Here is a 19,288-nt window from a genome sequence, read left to right as displayed (position 1 = left end):
CCCAACATTCCAAACATGGGAAGCAGGCATCCAGACTAGTGATTTAACCACTAACCAAGACATCTATCCCTTCTTTTTAGTTGACAAATAATAACTGCACATATTTACAGTTGAAATGTGTCATTTTAAACATATGCTTACAAATGAAATGATTAAATCAGGCTGATTAATGAATGTGTCACCTCATACACGTATGATTTTTCTGTATTAAAACATTTAAAATGTATTATTTTGGCAATTTTGAAATGCAAATATGCAATGTGTTAGTATATATTGTAGTCCCCATTTTAGCAATAGATAAGTACAGAAAATTTCCTTCCTTTGATCAACATTTTTCCTTCGTTCATGGCACAGAAAACATGCTGCATGATCTCACTTACATATGGACTCCAGATTTAAGCTTTAATAATATGTATCTGTATATGGATTTTGAAAGTATGGTGCTAAAAGAGTTGAACAAAATAATCACATCACACTAATGCCGGTCTTTGTATAGAAACACTTGATTGCTAGATCCACTTAACATTTGGGATTCCCAAGTGTTGAGACTTGAGAACTATTCTGCGGAATCTCCTGAGAATAAACCCACACGATGTTTAAGAACCACTTTATCTAACAACCATTTCTTCTGTTAGGAGCTAAAAATTATTATTATTATCTCTGCCATCCCATCATACCTTTTTCAACCCATTTCTTTTCTGTACTGCAGCTGTCCTTTGAAAACCCAACCCTTTCAGCTAATTAAAACTCATCACCCCGCCCTGCCCCCGACCCCAGCATTGCTCTTAAGATACTCATCCAAATCTTTGAAATATGTTTACTGTATTCTTGATATGATTGTAAGTAGATTCTCCTTTAAATCATAAAATTTAGCTATAAATGCATGCGTGTGTGTGTGTGAAAGAGAGAAAGAGAGAGAGAGAGTTTCAACTTCCCTCCAAGTATTCTTAATTTCTCTCTGGGTTTAACCTTTTCCTATCTCACTGTTTCTCTTTTAACCCTGTCACTCTTGGTACCTCAACAAACTGAGATTTATATTTTTCAACTTCCTCTTACTTTTCAGAATTTTTTAGCATGCTTTGTCTTCTGTGTGTCTCTGTTGCCTTCTCACTACCTCTAATGTCTTATATTTATGGAATTAAATATTTCTCAGCTTTTAAATTTTGTCAGTAATGACTTTTTTTTTCGACAGGCAGAGTGGACAGTGAGAGAGAGAAAGACAGAGAGAAAGGGCTTCCTTTGCTGTTGGTTCACCCTCCAATGGCCGCCGCTGCCGATGCGCTGCGGCCGGCGCACCACGTTGATCCGATGGCAGGAGCCAGGTACTTCTCCTGATCTCCCATGGGTGCAGGGCCCAAGTACCTGGGCCATCCTCCACTGCACTCCCTGGCCACAGCAGAGAGCTGGCCTGGAAGAGGGGCAACCGGGACCGAATCTGGCACCCCAACCGGGACCAGAACCCGGTGTGCCGGCACTGCAAGGTGGAGGATTAGCCTAGTGAGCCGCGGCGCCGGCCAGTAATGACTTTTACAACATAGTAAACAAAAAAAAAATCCCTCAAAAGCCACATCCTCTCTATGTATACTCAAGAAAAAATGTCCTAGGACTAAATCAGACATGAATTCTCAGATTCCTCAATAGGAACCATATTTAAACAACATGTTGCATAAATTGTACTGTAACGAGTATGCTGTGGTATAATATAAAGTCTATAAGATCAGAACTAAGTCTGAAATTTTTAAGATATTTATTTTCCCTATTAGATTGGAAGCCCATGAAGGAGAAAAATTATCATCTCTTTCTTTTTAGTTTCTTCAAGAGCCTGGCACAGTTCCTGGAAAATAGAAGACTCTCATAGGCTGAGAGATTAAGAATAGATTCTGGCAGAAATTGAGACATTATATATCACAATGTCTCCACTTGGAAAGTGTAAATTTCATTAGACTCAGGAAAAAATATGGCTCAGTTAGAACAAGAAAAAGGGATGAGATTGACAAATAGCACCTAGAGAATGGAGCATCGTGAAACAAAATAGGCTACCTTTGCTGATGAACCTTACAAATGAATCCTAAACAGAGAGGGTGTTGAAGTCCAAAAGATTAGACTGAACTGCTCTTCATGTGAATACCAGAGATGGTTATAGGAAAGAAATTGATGAAGGACATTGTTGAGTAACTGCCTGGAAGGTTCCTCTAAAATGCAGGACTTTCGAAAGCAATCAGAATCTGTAAGGGACATTTTACTACTCAAATATTCACTTAATGTTGCTACAAATTTTCCTACAGTTGATATTTAATTCCTTTTCAATTGATGTAAGTTGCTGACTGAATTTCTCATAACTTGTTCATGTGTATATGACACTATAAAGTAATTTTTTAGACTGGTATTAGGTGGAACTGGACAAGTAGCATATGTAGGTAAGACATCAAGGCAAAGGAAAAACATAGAAAAGCTTATCATTCTTCTTAAAAATGAAACATCTAATACTGAAAATGGTTTGTGTTTAGAAAACAGAAAATTCAGTTACAAAAGTTTTTTTTCCTATATTTAAGCTATTTTGCTCAATTCTTTAATGCAAGTATCCAATATGCAATAACTGAGTTTGTTGACTATTTTTGTGAATGCTACTATATTTTCAGTATCAAATAAAATTCATTCCTTTATTCACCAACATAATCTGTTAGTATAAAATCAAACAAAATGTAGCCAAATTTAATATTTGTGATTATAAGAAATGAGATCATAATAATATACATAAACAGGTGCATATGCACACACACAAACACATTGATAAATGAAATGATCAATTAGTTTCTTCAAATTGTATTCAAATTTTTAAAATACATTTTTCTGAATGCTAGATCATATGATCTTATTTTAGGTGTAACAATTACTTTCTGCTTCTCTACAATTCACATTTTCCTGAAAGATTTATGCTTACTGAAGTTTATGAGCACATTCTACCCTTCCATGGATGAAATGACAATAAAAAGTAAAAATGTGAGTCACAAAAAAAGCTATGCAATTCTTTTCATTGATAAATTTAAGACTTTTGGAGAAATGTCAATTTTTTATCTTGATTGCGTATGTGCCAATATTAAGGTTTGGCCAGGTTTTCCTAAATAGTTAGAAACATATATGCATTTTGTTGTCTTCAAATTTATTTCCATGTATACCTAACATTAAAACACACATCTCTACCCTGTGTTTCACAGTAATTGTCTCCAATGCTGGTTAATGACTGTCAGTTGAATCTCCTGTTGACATTTCAAATGCAGTGTATCACCTTCCCTTTATGAAGTTTTTTATTCGTGTTGGGTCACTTATATCAAAATCTTACTTTGTTTTCAAGTCTCTTTCACTAACTTTAGTCCCAACCTTATGAACATTCAACTGTAGATGATCTTTATTTTGAGCATTCTGAAACAAGACAAGGTACAAATAAATAAACAAATAATTGACCAGGTAAAAAAAAAGTTCATTATTTCATTTAAATAAACAAGAAAATAAGCTTATTGCCAATATATTCTCCTAATTAATTCTTCATAATGACATGAATCTGTTAATTTCTTCCTTGCCATATTTGCTTCACTCAAATTCTCAGCATCACACCTAAACCATTTGAGTAAAATTCTAATCTCCCATCTAAACCACAATCTTCCCCATCACTGATATGTTCATCACACCATAAAACAGAGCAAAATAATCAAAATGCAAAGAAAAACAAAAAAGCAAGTTTAAGAAAAGAAAATAATGACAAAAAAACAGAAAGTAATAAATGTGACCTTCATGAAACTGGTCAGCTACAGCATATGTCTGATTGTAACTCCAAAGCTTCTTTAAAAAATTTATACCACAGGCATATTTGCAGTTCTACAACTAACTGTGCTGTTATTTAGTTGCTTTTGATTCTTCATGACTACTGTTCACTCAACCCTTAGCAGTCTTCCTTACCTTCCTCCCTCACCATCCATCTCACTAATATTCATCCTGCACATATCAAGCTGGAGGTAGAATTCTCTTCACATCTGACTAGAAACACTTACTGATTCAATTCAGTGCATCCTGAATTGTGTTTTTTTGTTTTTTTTTTTTTTTTGTTGTTGTTGTTTTTTTTTTTTTTTTTTTTTTTTTTTTTTTTTTTTTCAAATGAGGAGACAGGACATGTGAGCAGCCATTCTAAGAGCGTGCCACTGGATAGCTATGTGCTCCCATTTTTATTTAGAGGATACCAGTAAGTCTACAAGCCAGCAGGCACATAGGCAAGGTTATACATCAGCTTAAGGATTTGGGAAAAGGAATTCGGTGTGGTAGACTAAGATAGGGATTAGAGCTGTGTTGTAAATCCTCAGAGACAAACACATTTAAATGCTCCTGCAAATTTACAAATTCCAGAAAATATTCCAGGTGCCAATTAATGTCCATTAGCCCCCTGTTGCTCCCGCTGCCACATTCCTTTGGGGCAGGTGTGCCCATCCCAAGCCTATTTTGGCATGAGCAGAAACTACAGCTGTGCCTCTAACTTCAGGAAGGTGTGCCCCCTGAGAGACACTTATGCAGCATCTCTGCACTGTATCTCACTACACTTGGTTTATATTTTGCTTTCTTTTACTCCATACTATGAGTCTTTTCCAGAGACACTGTAGAACACAGAGGTACATCACAGACTTTACATAATGAAGCAACCTAGCAGACAATATCTACCCTCACAACTCTTGAAATCAACCCTGAACTATGCAGTTCTTCACTTTACAGGGAAAAGTTAAGCAAGAGGTTCCTTAGACCAGGGTTGGGGGGATTTTATCAGGTGACCACACTACTGCATTGTCCTGGAGAAAGCAACAGCCCATAGGGTGGTCTTCCCCAAACAGGCTCCTGCTACGGAGAATCACCTTGAGTTTCTGCCAGGGTACTAGAGAGCAGCTGGGCAGTGGTTCCCAGCTCCTCAGCCAAATCACCCTATGAACCAGCCAGGTGGCCTCATTAACCCTCCCCTGACCATGAAAATCATCTGGGTAGCTGCCCTGAGTGGCTTGGCCTGCAGAGACCAATGGGAAATAGTTGAGCAGCTTTTTTTCATCCTCTAGCTGCCCTGAAAGCAGCCAAGCAACCAGCTTTGAGCAGCTCACCGGCTGATGCCCCTGCAAAGCAACCCACCAGCCCCATGCACGGCATAGTGGCCCAGTAATTAGGCAGGTGTCTCCACACACTCTTCTTTGGCTCTGAAAAGTAACCAGATAGCCCATCCTAAATGGAGCAGCCAACAAAGGTTCTGGGAAGCTGACAGGTGGCCCTGACTACTTACAGCTATAAAAAGCAGTTAATAAGTCTACACTGAGGGGCTTGGCCAACTGAATTCTCTGGAAAGCAGCAAGATGCCACCCTCTCCTCCCCGCCCACACACACATAATCCTGAAGCCTCAGAAGAGAGTTGATCCACTGGTTCTCACTAAAGCCCTGTGAAGCAAATGGTTGGCTTCACCTATCTATCAATGACCTCAAAAAGTATCTGGATAGATAAGCTCCTGAGAGCCCTTAACATCACACCTGTGGCCTTGGACACTGACAGGAAGCCTTGCTCCCATACAGCACACAGATATTTTTGAGAAGGAAGAAAAGGAAAAGGAGAAAATTAAATATCTGAAAAAAGAAAAATTGACATTAAGATACTGCAATGGGGCGGCATTGTAGCCTAGTGGGTTAAGCTCCTGCTTGTGCTGCTGCCATCACACATTAGATTGCCAGTTCAAGTGCTGAAGTCTAGGCTGCTCAGCTTCCAGTCCAGCTCCTGCTAATGAGGCTGGGAAATATTGGGCCCCTGACATCCATGTGGAAGACCAGATTGCACTTCTTGCCTCCTGGCTTCAGCCTGCTGCAGATCTGGCTGTTGCAATCCTTCAGGTAGTAAACCAACAGACAGAAGAGATCTCTGTCTCTGTCTCTGTCCCTGTCTCTCACTCTCTCTCTCGGCCCCTCTCCTTCTCTCTTCGCCTCTCTCCCTCTCTCTGTTGCTCTGGCTTTCAAATAAATATATAAAATAAATCTTTAAAGGAATTCGTAATGTAGTATGGATGAGATATCACAGCATTTTCCAAGTGAAATCAACCTTGTGTTTACATGGGAATCTTCACATTTAATTATCACAACTAGATAAAGAAGAAAACCAATGATCATTAAATATTTTTAGATTACATTGAATTAAACCCAATTTTAATAAAAGAGAATGCCATATAATGAAAATATTGCACATGAATAGCAATGAAAGGAAATGAGGTGACTTGCTGTGTAATCAGAGTTGCTTTTAAACATAGGAAAGGAAATGAATTAGACATAAAATAAAGGCCACCAAGGTATTTAACTGGGAAAAAGTGAAGCTCTAAGAAAAAGTCAATTTTAATTTCATATAAGTAACAGGTTTTCAATAGGAAATCTCTTTAAATAATATGTACTTACATAGACTGCAACAATGTTTTAGTCATTAATGCATCCATTTGTTCTTTTATCAATTAATATTTATGGAGTGTGCATTGATAACAAGGAATGATGGGAAAATGATTGAGCACTTTTGATTTTCCAGAATTTTATAGTGTAGTAGGAGATATGATCACATAAAGCAGATACTCACAAATTAAAATTAAATATTAAGTATGTGTGCAGAATTGTATGTCTAATATCTTTTAGCCAGATGGCCTGGTGTCAATTTCTAGCTTAACCAACTGTTAGGCTTTGGAGAAGTTAAATAATTCTCTTGAGTTTCTCATCTATATAACTTGGATAATAAAATTCTTTATAAGATGTAGAAAGTTTTCTGTATTTTACAAAGATCTATAGAAAGCAAAAATCAGTATGTATTTTATGGAAGGCAGAATTACTGAAATGAAACTTGAAAAATGAGGAAAATTTACAAAAAAACAAAAAACGCTTATAGGAGGACACCTACTCTGCGCAAAGGCAAAGGAGTGTAGCTGATGTGGTATTGACAAATGAATACAACATAAAGTATTGGAAAAAATGTGGGAGACAGCACCCATACATGTAAGATAGGTGCACCATCTGTAACAGCAAACATTTATAAAATGATGTTTTCACAACCATAGAGTGCCACTGAGGCAAGTTACATAACAACATAGAAGACTTTTTCTTACTATATTAGCTTGATGTGTTAACTCAAAATACCAATGGCATGATCAATTTGTAAAGCAAAATTTATAATCATCAGATGTTGTAATATCGTTCAAGAAATATTAAACATAATCATGAAATTATGCTTGATATAAGCTGATTATTTATATATTTCATAAAATATATATTACCTAAATACTGTTTAGTCTTAGGACAATCTATTTAACTTCAGTGATACAAATTTAAAAGAAATACATTCAAGAACTTACACACACAATGAATATTTATTTACCACAGTAAGCTAACAATTATAAAAATAACTAACATTTGCTAGGATTGCTATGCAATTATCTCATTTAGTGATATGCATTTATATATGTGTATATATGTATGTGAGAATGACAGTCATAAATCACTAAAAAAAATCAACATTGACTTTAAATTCCATAAATTCGGGTACTTTTCCAATTCTGTTCATTGCTTGGAGTTTATTACTCAAAACAGATTCTGAAGTGTTGCAGGTGCCAAAAAATATTTGCTGAATGAACAACTCAATTACATACAGATGACTCGTTCCTTAATTTACCATGAATCTGATCCAGGATGACAATTCCCATGTTCCTACCAATGCAAAATTAATGTGCAAATGATACACTATGTTCAGTTAATTTACTGCTGAATCAGAGAATTAGAAGATCAACTTTTATAATACATTAATATGCATCTGATAAAATATTAGGAAATTTAATTGCTAACAGAAATTATGTATAGACTTGTAGAATCAACTCAATGTAGCTTTTATTTTTTATCTTTTATTTTATTTTATTTATTTGAAAGAGTTACAGAGGGAAGTAGAGCCAGAGAGAGAGAGGCCTTCCATCCTCTGGTTCACTCTCCAACTGGCCACAACTGCCGGAGCTGAGCTGATCCAAAGCCAGGAGCCAGGAGCCTCTCCCAGGTCTCCCACATTGGTGCAAGGGCCCAAGGACTTGGCCCATCATCCACTGCTTTCCCAGGCCATAGCAGAGCCAGATCAGAAGTGGAGCAGCCGGGACTAGAAATGGAGCCCATATGCCAGCGCTTCAGTCCAGGGCTTTAACCTGATGTGCCACAGCACCAGCCCTCAATGTAGCTTTTAAATGTTTGAATAAGATTATATCTGCCCTTGACTTGAAATGTTCTCATGTAATTTAAAGTAAATTTGAGAATGTAGGGATGAGTAAATTATTGTTGGTTGAAGGAGGCCATATCTGAATTACACAATTACAAATATGTGTGCAGTTCTGTGTTGTACAGTATCCTAGTCTCCTTTAAGGAATGAACTGTTGAGTCAGTACTGATTTTCTAACCAAAGTTAGCAATTATTCCTTTGGTGAGTACCTAAGCTACATGGTTTTTATTTTGCACTGATATCTAATAACCCTTACAGAAGATTTTTGCTACGATTATCATATAATAGCACTACTGACTGAGTGACCCTGTATGAATGCATTTTTCTTCTTTTGTCTATTAATAAATCAACATTCTGATTAGAAGACTATAGTACTGAAAAACAGATGGGAAATTGGACTAAAAATAAAAATTTGGCAGAATTTCATTTTTATTTATGTTAGATATGTACAGTTAAAGATTTCTGCGAAAATATTTCAAAAATGAAATGATTTTCCTAATTTTCAATCTAATACCTGAGAAATAAAATAGGAAAGAAAAATTACTTGAAAACCAAAATAACATTTGCTAATAATATAAATGATACCTTCAGAAAAAGGAAGAACCCAGACAATTAGTATGAACTGGGATTCCAGGAGCCATGAAATGTTCAATGGTAGATTTTTGGCTGTATGTACTGAACATCTTTCCAGTAAAAGCATTATTAAGAACCAAGACATAATACTCCAAAGAGTCAAATTTGATGGTTTGTCACTGGGGACAACCAGAGCATAGATTTATTTTGAATTGAATCCCCCAAAATAAGGACACTGAAAAATAAAAAGCAGATGCAGAAAGAAGTGAAATTCAGCATGAAGTGAAATTAAAGAGTGTTTGAAGATGGTGATATGCTGTGGAGAAACAAAATTTGAACAGAGTGCTCAAAATTTTATTCATGTTTTGCCAAATCATATTCCAGTTCCATGAAATCTTTCAATAACAGCAAACTACAAAATCAATAGATGGGAGCCGGCACTGTGGCTTAGTGGATAAAGTTGCCATCTGAAGTGCCATCATCCCATATTGGGGCAGGTTCGAGTCCTGGCTGCTTCACTTATGATACAGCTCTCTACTCTGGCCTGGAAAAGCAGTAGAAAATGGCTCAATTCCTTAAGCCTCTGCAACCACTTTGGGAGACCTGGAGGAAGCTCCTGGCTCCTGGCTTCAGGTTGGTGCAGTTCTGGACATTGCAGCCATCTGAGGAGTGAACCAGCAGATGGAAGACCTCTCCTTCCTCTCTCTCTCTCTCTCTCTCTCTCTCTGCCTCTGCTTCTCTGTAATTCTGACTTTCAAATAAATAGTCTTAAAAATAGATGATCAGTAAAAATAAAACAATAAAAACAATAAAAGCAATGCTTGTCAATAACTAGGTGAAAACATCTTTTTCAAAATGAATGAGAGGTCGGCGCTGAGGTTCACTAGGCTAATCCTCCGCCTTGCGGCGCCGGCACACCAAGTTCTAGTCCTGGTCGGGGCGCTGGATTCTGTCCCGGTTGCCCCTCTTCCAGACCAGCTCTCTGCTATGGCCAGGGAGTGCAGTGGAGGGTGGCCCAAGTGCTTGGGCCCTGCACCCCATGGAGACCAGGAGAAGTACCTGGCTCCTGCCATCGGATCAGCGTGGTGAGCCAGCTGCAGCACGCCAGCCACGGTGGCCATTGGAGGGTGAACCAGTGGCAAAAGGAAGACCTTTCTCTCTGTCTCTCTCTCTCACTGTCCACTCTGCCTGTCAAAAAATAAAAAATAATAAAAAAATAATAAAAAAGCAAAATGAATGATTTAGCCAGGGAGAGAAAGTTCCATCTCTGGAAAAGGTGGGAATAAAAAATGCTTAATATGAACAGCAGATTACTAATGGGAGAGCAAATTCAGACAAGCATTGTTTGACTTCCATTCAGACAGGACAAACATTAGTGTCTGTGGTCTCTATTAGGTTGACTGCCTTGCATATAAACACAGAAGGTGGCATTGATTTTGGATGTGAAATTGATATTACCTCTCTTGTTAATGATTAGGAAGTCATGTAGTGTAGATACAGAAACAGCTAGGGAAGATTTTTTTTTCCTTTTAGATAAGGAATTATTAATTATATTAATAATTATACTATTAATTATATTAATAATTATAGTTAATTATTAATATCCCATACCTGAGCACCAAAGGAAACCTGTTAAAGTGAAATGAACACTATGAGAAATGGTGACTTGATCAGCCCTCACCCTGACTGTTGATGAGCAGCTTAATATGTTATCCCTCTTAGTATTTTTTTTGTTTGTTCTACTTAATACTTTTGGTTGAATACTGTAATCAATACACAATTCTTCTTACGTGCTGAAACTTAACTGAAAAGTGATCACTGTTAAATATAAGAGTGGGAATAAGAGAGGGAAGAGATGTGCAATTCGGGACATGCTCAAGCTGACTTACCTCAAACAGTAGAGTTAGAAATACACCAGGGGATTCGAATTCAATCCTATCGAGGTGGCATGTACCAATGCCATCTCACTAGTCCCAGTGATCAATTTCTGTTCACAATTGACCGTAATGATAGGACTAAGAACGAAAGGGATCACATAAACAAGACTAGTGTCTGCAAATACTAGCTGATAGAATCAAAAAGGGAGAGAATGATCCGACATGGGAAGTGAGATACACAGCAGACCCATAGAATGGCAGATGTCCTAAATAACACTCTGGCCTCAGAATCAGCCCTTAAGGCATGCGGATTGGGCTGAAAAGCTCATGAGAGTATTTCAGGCATGGAAAGCCAAGACACTCTGGGGGAAAAAAAAAACCTAAATGAAAGATCTCCACGAGTGAGATCCCAGTGGAAAGAACGGGTCATCAAAGAAGGAGGTACCTTTCTCTGAAGGGAGGAGAGAACTTCCACTTTGACCATGGCCTTGTCTAAATGTGATCAGAGTCAGTGAACTCAGGGGGCTTCCATAGCCTTGGCAGTTCATGACAAAAGCTTAGGGTGATTACTGATGCCATAAACAAGAGTGTCAATTTGTTAAGTCAACAACAGGAGTCACTGTGCACTTACTCCTCATGTAGGATCTTTGTCCTTAGTGTGCTGTACATTGAAATTTAATGGTATAACTAGTACTCAAACAGTATTTTTCACTTTATGTTTCTGTGTGGGAGCAAACTGTTGAAATCTTTACTTAATGTATGCTAAACTGATCTTCTGTATATAAAGAGAATTGAAAATGAATCTTGATATGAATGGAAGGGGGAGGGAGTGGATAAGGGGAGGGTTGCGGGTTGGAGGGAAGTTATGGGGGGGAAGCCATTGTAATCCATAAGCCGTACTTTGGAAATTTATATTCATTAAATAAAAGTTAAAAAGTTAAAAAAATATTCCATACCTGTAGTAATAAATCCCTACAACTAAGGCATTCTTTTGTCATATCCCACGGTATGTATTTTTTATGACATTCAGTTCACTTTGTGACAATATACTATTATGTAATAAATAAATTAACTAGTAGTATAAAATAATCCACCTAATCATTCTCCAATGTAATACAGGAAATGAAACCAACCAACCATTCAAGCAACTAACAAATCAGCCAAACAAATAAAACATTTTTTTTTTTTTCCTTTTTGGAGGAAGAATTAATTGTGGTCACAGAAATCTGAATGAATATCACTCTGACCCACAATGAAAGATGGTTTAAAAAAATGTAGATGCTGAGCAACTCTGTTTAACAGCCATTATTTTAATTCTATGTAAGGGACAGCTAAGGACTATGGAACATAAAACTTGAGATTGTCCTCTTGACAATTTTCACTCTTAAATTTGCTCATAATTCCTGTCCCATTGAGTTGGAAAGCAGATGGCTAGGCTGGTGAAGAGCTTAGTTCTCACACAGCAATGATGTCCAATTGACATTTTATCTCTCTCTTGCTTTATATTTACTCTGATGTATAATGAAACTTCATATGGTTTTCTAACCTATGCCTGTGGCACCGGCACTCTGGGTTCTAGTCCCGGTGGGGGCGCTAGTTCTGTCCCAGTTGCTCTTCTTCCAGTCCATCTCTCTGCTGTGGCCAGGAAGGCAGTGGAGGTTTGCACAAGTGCTTGGACCCTGCACCCGCATGAGAGACCAGGAAGAAGCACCTGGCTCCTGGCTTTGTGATCGGCGCAGCGTGCCAGCCATAAGGGCCATTTTGGGGGTGAACCAACAGAAGAAAGACCTGTCTCTCTCTCTCACTGTCTAACTCTGCCTATCAAAAAAAAAAAAGTCAAAAAAATGTTTACACAAACAGATATATATACATATATATATATATATATATATATATACATATACACTGAAAAGTTAAATAAACATATGCTTCAAATAGGAACTGGGAAAATGTGATTCATGAACACGTTTCAATGTGAGTTCGATCCTATCTTTATCTTGTTTACTGCCTTTGTACTTTGCTCCTGATGTTATTCATTTTGAATGTTAGGTTTATGTAATCCTTAAGACCTAAGGAAATTAATTCAGTTATTTTGAAACTGTCTCACAACTGTTTCAGTTGCTTCATTATTTCTCTACTTCTATTATTGAGAAATTATTGAAAAAAGCTAAAAAGTTGTCAATTTTCACTGCTTCCACATCTTATGTTATAGGAGTTCCTAGTTGGTTCTTTGTCTCATGACAATGAAGAACTATGATACGGACAGCAAAGCAGGGTGAGCAAAGCAATTGGAAGTAGATATCACTGAGAAATAGATTCCTCCTTGCCAGGAGCAGTCCCCAGTGGAGGGGTCCATTAAGGTCTGAGTGTGGGGAGCTTTCAAGGGACTGCATATCAATCTATCAATTCTTTTACATAGTTTCAATATGTCATGGATCTGCTTTGTTTGTTTTTCCTATGTCTCTTGTGTAATGATCATTGTTCCTGACCAGTTAACAAACTTTACCATGTAGATCACTTGGAAGATGTGATAGTTGAGAAACATTGTTGACCTGACCAATTGGGTTAGGTTATGCCTACCTGATCAGTTGCAAAGCACTTGACACATGCTGCTTTGTGGTGTGTTCCGTATGATGTCAGAGCCGAGTTTCTCATGGGGTTACCTATGGGTATAGGGGCCATTGTGATTTCTTACTGTCAGTCTTCTCATTTGCTCCGGCAAATGTCATTTATCTACTCAGCCGATGTCAGGTTTCATAAAAACACCTGGTTCTTTATTTTCCCAGGATCTGTATCTAACTGCCATTAACCCTTCTGACTTCTGACACATACATCCTGTTCTTTCTACAATCTACACCAATCAGGTTTTTGTGTCCATACCTCCACTGGCATCATTCTGACAGTTATTAATTCTGAGTTCTAATTGATTTCAGCAGTTGTATTTGCCAAAATTTTATTTATTTTTAGCTCCCCTTGATAAAATGCTCTTCTCGTCACTAATAAGAACTCATTCTCAGCAAATTTTTAGTGTTATACAATCTCTTTTGATTATTCTTCACTTTTCTCCTTTTTAAAAAATATATTCAAGAGACACATATAGAAATGCACTCCCATTTACTGATTTGCTCCTCAAATGCCCTGAAAGGCTTGGGATTGAAGCCAGAAGCAGGGACATATTCTAGGTCTCCTGTTTGAGTGACAAAAACTCAATTACTTGAACTATCACTACTGATTCCCAATTAGCAAAAAGCTGGAATCAGAAGCTGAATCCAGGAATAAAACGGAAGTACTCCAATGTGGGGGAATGCATTTCTTAACCACTAGTCTAAGTCCAGTCCTCTTTCTTACTTCTGAACATTAAAATTCTCATTGGATCAGACTATGAACCATTTCTTGATTTATATACAATTTTCTCTCTTCTTTATTATTACATGTTTGAGTTTCATTTAACTCCTAATGATTTTCTAAAGCAACTTTTGTAGCCCAGGTCTCTCCACTTAAATCTAGATACATGTATTGATTTCCATTAAGGATTAAGTTATCTCAATTGTGAATTACCCATAAATGATTTTAATCACTAAATTAGTTTTTCTCTAAATTTTTTCATCTTAATGAATTCTACCATTCAATTTTCTCAGTAAAAACGTATTGTGCTAGGTTTCACTACTTCCTGTATTATCCAATTTAAACTAGCTCTCTCTTCACATTTATCTTAAATTATTCATATCAAAATACTTATTTCTAGTTGTATTTCTAACTATATGTTTATTAGTTTATTATGTACTCTCAAACCTGGCCTGGGATGTAAATTCTAGGAGGCCAAGAGTGTTTCTTTTCTTCCTGACTGTTGTATCGGTGCCTAAAATCTCATGAAAGTTGAATATCTTTCAATTGAATGGATAATTTCACTCTAGAGACACACTAAGGTCTTTACTTTCCTTCCTACAAATACATTTCATGTCTTAAGAGAATCTACTATTACTTGAGTTTTGGTACAGGCAGAACCTGTATCTAATTATGGAAGCAAGATTCTAGATTTTCTATCTTAGTCATAGATCTAAATGTTCAGTTTCTAAAACTAGTAGTTTTTTTTTGGAAGATTTATTTATTAATTTAAAGGGCATAATTAGAGAGAGAGAGAGAGAGAGAGGGAGGGAGGGAGAGAGAGAGGAAGGTACGGGGTGGGGAAGTTCTTCCATCCACTAGTTCACTCCCCAAAATGCCCGCAACTGCCAGGGCTGGGTCAGGACAAAGCCAGAAGTCAAGAGTTTCATCCACATCTCCCAAGTGGGTGGCAGCGGCCCAAATTTCGAGTCATTTTCTGTGGCTTTCCCAGGCCTTTAGAAGAGAATAAAGGAGCAAGATCAGAAATAGAGCAATCAGGACTTGAACTGGCATCCATGTGGGATGCCAGCATTGCAGGTGGCAGCTTAACCTGCTATGCCTCAGTGCCAGCCTTAAAACAATTTCTTATCCTAGGACTTTGAAATAAAAGGAAATAATGAGGAAACACAAGATATTTGAGGAACTATTAACTCTACAGAAAAATTATTAATTTTCCACAATTATGATAGTAACTCTGCAGGTTTGGCAGGGATACCAGTGTAAATGGCATCAACTGTGGCTGCATGCTGAGCAGATAATATCCTGCAACCTTGCCATGCCTGGTTGCTAAAGCCTGCTATTTACATAAAGTTTTTCTGTCACATAAAACCAGGAACTCTAGTTACCACACATGGTCTCTAGGAATGTTGTGGCTTCAACTATCAGAATGATCTCAATTCAAAGCTATAAAGTCAGATTTATCTTTTGAGTTTATATGTCTTTATTAATAAAATACTATATATCTCAAAATACTGCTCTACAATCCTACTTTCAAATGAATTTATTATTGTTGTTCCCATTTATTAAAGATTAACTATCCCACTTTCAAATGAATTACTGTTGTTAATACTTATTAAAGATTAAATGACTTGCTCCAAGTTGCACAGATAATGGAAACAAGGTGTTAATATTTATCTGGGATATAAATGTGCAAAGGACTTTCCTATAGTCAATTTTATAAAGAAGAAAAAAACTGCTTCCCTTTTATTTAATCTAAGTGTAGAAACTGAAGCTCAAACATCTTTCAGGAGGTGCATATACTTATGGACGGTAAGGTGCACAGCTCTAACTTAATACAGGTGTTTTTGATGCAAGCTATGCGTGATTTATTCATTTCCCTCAACAAAACAAATGCTGGCTACCTACACCCCACCACAATGATCCTCAGCGCTCTATTAAACGGAACAACCATCTAAAGAAATATCTGAATTAAATCTTCAATTTTTGGCATATACAACATTTTACAACATTATATAGATAGTCCCCTAATTCTAAAAGAAAAAAAAAAAAGTACTCAGACCTTTTGAGGGTGAATTCAATAGCTTATTATTTCTTTGAGGCTATTTTCTTCCTAAAATTCCTGTCACTGTTGGAACTGAGCTACCTAGCAAAATGCTGACATTAAACAAAGGGAGCCAATTTTAAAAGAGAGCTGCTTAAATATTCTAGGGTAGCATTTTCCTATCAGTTAAAGTGTATAAGTTATTTTCAATTCATAGAGTTTAGTAAGAGGTAAAGAAATGAGCAGTACTTTGTATGAAATGTAAAGGCAAAAGAAAACATAGTCTCACAAACATTGTGTATAAAATATATCGAACATTCTGTTTGATTTCCTTCAATTAACATCAGAATTATTGTTTCTGGTTTCATTTTCTTCTTTCCTTTTAAACACATTGCTGTCATTGGTTAAAGTGATTGTACATTTAACAGGCTTGACACAATGTTCAGATTAATTAACATTGAGTATTAGTTTTATTTTATTAGCCTTCATTGAAATATATATGGACCCAGAGGTAAAGTAGTTCAACTGATTATTTTTCAGGTGTACTGTAGTAGGAAGGCCACATGCATTCAGGGCAAACACACTTCTTTTATTTTTCTCTTTTTTTATTTAGTAAATATAAATTTCCAAAGTACAGTTTATGGATTACAATGGCTTTTCCCCCTCCATAATTTCCCACCCACTCGTACCCCTCCTATCTCCCACTCCCTCTCCCATTCCATTCACATCAAAATTCATTTTCAATAATCTGTATATACAGAAGATCGATTCAGTATATATTAAGTAAAGATTTCATCAGTTTGCACCCACACAGAAACACAAAGTGTAAAATACTGTTTCAGTACTAGTTATAGCATTACTTCACATTGGACAACACACTAAGGACAGATCTCACATGAGAAGTAAATACACAGTGACTCCTGTTGTTGACTTAACAATTTGACACTTGTTTATGGCATCAGTAATCTCCCTAGGCTCTAGTCATGAGTTGCCAAGGCTATGGAAGCCTTTTGGGTTTGCCGACTTCGATCTTATTCCAACAGCATCATAGTCAAAGTGAAAGTTCTCTCCTCCCTTCAGAGAAAGATACCTACTTCTTTGCTGGCCCCGTTCTTTCCACTGGGATATCAATTGCAGAGATCTTCCATTTAGGTCTTCTTCCCCTCCGCCCAGGGTGTCTTGGCTTTCCATGCCTGAAATACTCTCATGGGCTCTTCAGCTAGATCCGAATGCCTTAAGGGCTGATTCTGAGGCCAGAGTGCTATTTAGGATATCTGCCATTCCATGAGTCTGCTGTGTATCCCGCTTCCCATGTTGGATCGTTCTCTCCCTTTTTGATTCTATCAGTTAGTATTAGCAGACACACTTCTTACATTGAATTTTTGAACTTTTTTCTAGGTTAGAGATATACTATATATTTTTCTCTGTGTGCTAGATGACAACAGTGGGCTGTAGCCCCCAGTCAACCATGTGAACACAAGAAGAAACACCTGTTATGCCGCAGCATGCTATGTGCCTAAGCTATGCCTTTTGGAATTTAAGTGTATCATATGTGTTTTCAGCTTATGATATCTTCAATTTGTGCTGTGTTTTGTGGGACCTAAACCCATCACAACTCAAGTAATATATATGTGAATTCTATTTGCTTAAAGCCAACTCCTTCAGCGATTTATGATTAACATTACATTAGTATAATAAAATGATGCCATAATCAATATATAGACAAGAATGTAACATAAGAGAATAAAACTTTCTTAAGTCAAGTAGATTCTCAACTGTTTTTTATATAAACAATATGGCATTCCACTGGAATCCCTCTCCTTTTTTGGTCAGGCCTACTGAACATTAATGAGCTTGCCACAGTGTGGGTTATTAATCAACAAATTGGCAATGATTATTTTTTTTTTGACAGGCAGAGTGGACACTGAGAGAAAGAGAGACAGAGAGTAAGTCCTTCCTTTTTTTTGCCGTTGGTTCACCTTCCAATGGCCGCCGAGGCTGGTGCGCATCGCACTGATCTGAAGCCAGGAGCCAGGTGCTTCTCCTGGTCTCCCATGCGGGTGCAGGGCCCAAGGACTTGGGACATCCTCCACTGCACTCCATTGCCATATCAGAGGGCTGGCCTGGAAGAGGGGCACCCGGGACAGAATCCGGCGCCCCGACCGGGACTAGAACTCAGTGTGCCGGCGCCGCAAGGCGGAAGATTAGCCTAGTGAGCTGCGGAGCCGGCAGCAATGATATTTTTGAAATCACATGGTCTTAAAATAGATCCAGGGGCTGTGAAGTGGGTAAAGATACTGCCTGTGATACTGGCATCCCGTATGGGCACTAGTTGCTCCACTTTTGATCCAGCTACCTGCTAACGTGCTTGGGAAGATAGCAGAAGGCTGTCCATGGATTGTTGCACTCATGTGGCCCAGCCTTGGCCATTGAGGCCACTTGTAGAGTGAACCAGTGGATGGAAAATCTCCCTCTCTCTGTTTCTCTCCCACCCCTCTCTCTCACTGTCTTGTTCTCTCTCTACCCTGACTTTCAAATAAATAATCTTTTTCAACAAAAAATTCATAATTATAAAGGAAATGCTTTTGAAGATGTGACTCATGGTCATACATGCACTATGAAGGCAGCATGCTGAAGTGCTAACCTACATATTTTAAAGGCAAATGGCAGTTTAGATAATTATTTGGGCATTACCACTAAGGCATAGAAGGTTAGGTCTCTGCTTCTGGAGCCTCGCATCCCATGTGGAGTCTGGCTATTCCACTTCCAATCCAGCTCCCCGCTCATATGCCTGGGAAAGTAGAGGAAGATAGCCAAACTACTTGGGTCCCTGCTCCCACATGGGAGACCTGGAAGAAGATTCTGGCTCTTGGCTTTGAAATAGCCCAGCTCTGGTCATTGTGGCCATTTAGGAAATAAATCAGCAGATGGACAATCTCTCTCTCTCTTTCTCTCACCCTAACTTTCAAATAAATAAATCTTAAAAAAGATAATTATATGAAGCTCAGTGTAAATGGATATTTGAAGCTGTACTAACATTCTCAATTCATTGATCCTCAGCTACTTCATTCTTTCTTTGCTTCCTTCATTCCTTCTTTCTGTCCAATGAAGCATTAGGAATCTATTTTTAAGGCAATACTTTTCCAAAAACATCATCGC

The sequence above is a fragment of the Oryctolagus cuniculus genome, chromosome 2 (assembly GCF_964237555.1).
Source record: "Oryctolagus cuniculus chromosome 2, mOryCun1.1, whole genome shotgun sequence".
NCBI classification, from domain to species: Eukaryota; Metazoa; Chordata; class Mammalia; order Lagomorpha; family Leporidae; genus Oryctolagus; species Oryctolagus cuniculus.
The sequence above is the reverse complement of the archived record's forward strand: the minus strand, read 5'-3'. Positions refer to the sequence as shown.